The sequence below is a fragment of the Oncorhynchus mykiss genome, chromosome 3 (assembly GCF_013265735.2).
Source record: "Oncorhynchus mykiss isolate Arlee chromosome 3, USDA_OmykA_1.1, whole genome shotgun sequence".
NCBI classification, from domain to species: Eukaryota; Metazoa; Chordata; class Actinopteri; order Salmoniformes; family Salmonidae; genus Oncorhynchus; species Oncorhynchus mykiss.
Window position 1 is genome coordinate 13,411,344 of NC_048567.1, and position 2,830 is coordinate 13,414,173.

Consider the following 2,830-nt stretch of genomic DNA (forward strand, 5'->3'; position numbering starts at 1 on the left):
TTTTAATATTGTCTGATTTTTCACCTTGTCGAGACAATTACAGTTCAAGTTGAGCTCATGAATAAGTTCAATAAGTTCACAGTCCCCAAATCCAGAACAAATTCAAGAAAGCGTACAGTATTATATAGAGCCATTATTGCATGGAACTCCGTTCCCTCTCATATTGCTCAAGTGAACAGCAAACCTGGTTTAAAAAAAACAGATAAAGCAACACCTCAGGGCACAACGCCTCTCCTCTATTTGACCAAGATAGTTTGTGTGTATGTACTGATATCTAGGCTACATGTGCCTTTTATAAAAAATAAAAACATTTCGGTAGTACTGTTCTTGAGCTGTTGTCTATTAAAGTCCTGTATTATGTCATGTTTCATGTCCTGTGTGGACCCCAGGAAGAGTAGCTTCTGCTTTTACAAAAGCTAATGGGGATCCTAATAAAACACAAATACCAAAATATCATGAATAAGGAAATCCATTGCAGAGTGTGTGAGGCTTTGCCACCCATCGTAAGGCAACCATTCTCTTGGCAGCTGTTAGGCATGGATGTTAGGTTTAGTGTAGAGTCATCATTATGCAGTAGCACATTGGAAAGACATGGGATGTGTTAAGATAAAATGCTTGATAATGATGAAGCTAAAGTCACTGTTTACCAAATGAAGAAAACCACTATGCACCTTTCCTTTATGATTGGGTCTCTACTGCCGACAAGTGGCAGAGACTGGAACTGCATTGGCCTGGTTGAATTCTTTATAACCATGCTATACTTACAACATCCACATGATGGAGACACTGGCAACAAGCTCACAGTCCGAGGGTGTGAGGCTGCTCACTGCAGCGAAGAGATCTCCAAGTGTATGCTGCAATGTTTACAGAGACTCTGGGTCTTCCCTTCATCATTCTCCAGTGCCCGTCACATTCAGTTTGTTGTCAATTTATTAGGTACACCTAATAACCATGCTATACTTACAACATCCACGAAAATGGTTCACTCCTACAGACAGTGAGTCACTGTGGCTTCTATATAAAGCAGGCAGACAGGCATGGAGGCATTCACTTAATGTTCGATTGAACGTTAGAATTGGCAAAACAATTGACCTAAGAGACTTTGAGCGTGGTATGATTGTTAGTACCAGGAGTGCTATTTCCAGTATCTCAGAAATGGCCGGCTTTTCACGCACAACAGTCAGCGGCAGTCCTTTGGGCAGAGACAGCTTGTTAATGAGTGAGGTCAAAGGAGAAGGGCACGAAACGTGCAAGCTGACAGGCAGGTCACAAACAGGCAAATAACAGAGCAGTACAACAGTGGTGTGCAGAACGGCATCTCGGAACGCACATCCCATTGATCCTTGTCACAGATGGGCTTTTACAGCAGACGACCACCCTGGGATCCACTCCTATCAGTTAAAAACAAGAAGAAGCGGCTCCAGTGGGCACGTGATCAACAACACTGGACAATTGAGGAGCGGAAAAACATTGCCTGGTCCGAGTCCGATGAATCCTGGTTCCTGTTGCGTCATGTTGATGGCAGAGTTAGGATTTGGGGTAAGCAGCATGAGTCCATGGCCACATCCTGCCTGGTGTCAACGGTACAAGCTGGTGGCAGTGTGGTAATGGTATGGGGAATGTGTTCCTGGCGCACGTTAGGTCCCTTGATACAATTGAGCAACTTTTGAACGACACAGCATATCTGAACATTGTTGTTGAACATGGCTATAGAGGGGTCCAACCCGGTACAAGATGGGTGAACCTAATAAACTGGCCACTGAGTGTATATCTAATGACACTAGGTGGCCATGGCTCCCTTTTATGGCTGCATAATTAATTGAATTCACATCGAAATTGCAATACTGACCTGTGCAATATCCATATAGCAAGAGATCCATATCGCATGCAATATTTTGAAACACCAATAAGCTGTGTGTTTGTCGTCTCTCTTCCTCTCCTCATGGCTGCTCCTCGCTGTTAGATTCACTATAAGTTTGCATGCTGTTCTTTAAGGTGTAATGCAGTCAACAGATTGTTCCAAACAAGAACAATGTTGTTTTCCACTTTGCTTCTTAATATAAATCATTCTATTTCAAATGGTTCATCCAAGTGTTTTGATCTATATCGCAAGTCAAATTGCAATCGCAATAGTGTTTAAAAAAAATTGCTATTCAATTTTTTGAGCACATTGTGCAGCCCTGCCTCCTTTCACTCTCTCAGGGTGTTCCATCTTGTCTGTCCATTGACTTCTACACCACCACAAAACCATCCTGACAAGGCCCTGTTCTTAACAGAATGCTGCACTTTTCTGCATTTTGACAAGCTTAGTGTAAAGACATAAAATAAGGGCAGAAGTCGCTCATACAGTCATGAAGAGGTGGGTGCTGTATGAGTGTACGGTTGGCCAGGGTAGCTCAAACAGATTAAGATTAGGATCACTTTATTGGTCAATTGCACACAAGGTCCAACCAAAATTTGACATCTGCTTTTAACCCAACCCAACGACACACATACACACACAGGCTTTTCTTGGAGAGGTGCTCGGGGCTGACACACTGGGCGCCCAGGGAACTGTTAATGTGCCTTGCTCAAGGGCACAATGGCAAGTAATGGCATCTGGGATTTGATACGAGCAACCCTCTGGTTTCAGTTCACTTCCCACCAGATTTTTCCCATCGGATCCGGAATTCCAACTGGCAACCCTCCGGATGCTGGTTCACCTCTCTAACCGCTAGGCTACCTGCCTCCAACAGTTCATGGTGATGACCATGACCATCCCACCACATCCCACACAAAGGCACACAGGACACCTTGACTATCTACTGTATCCAGCAGCTGCACAACGTGT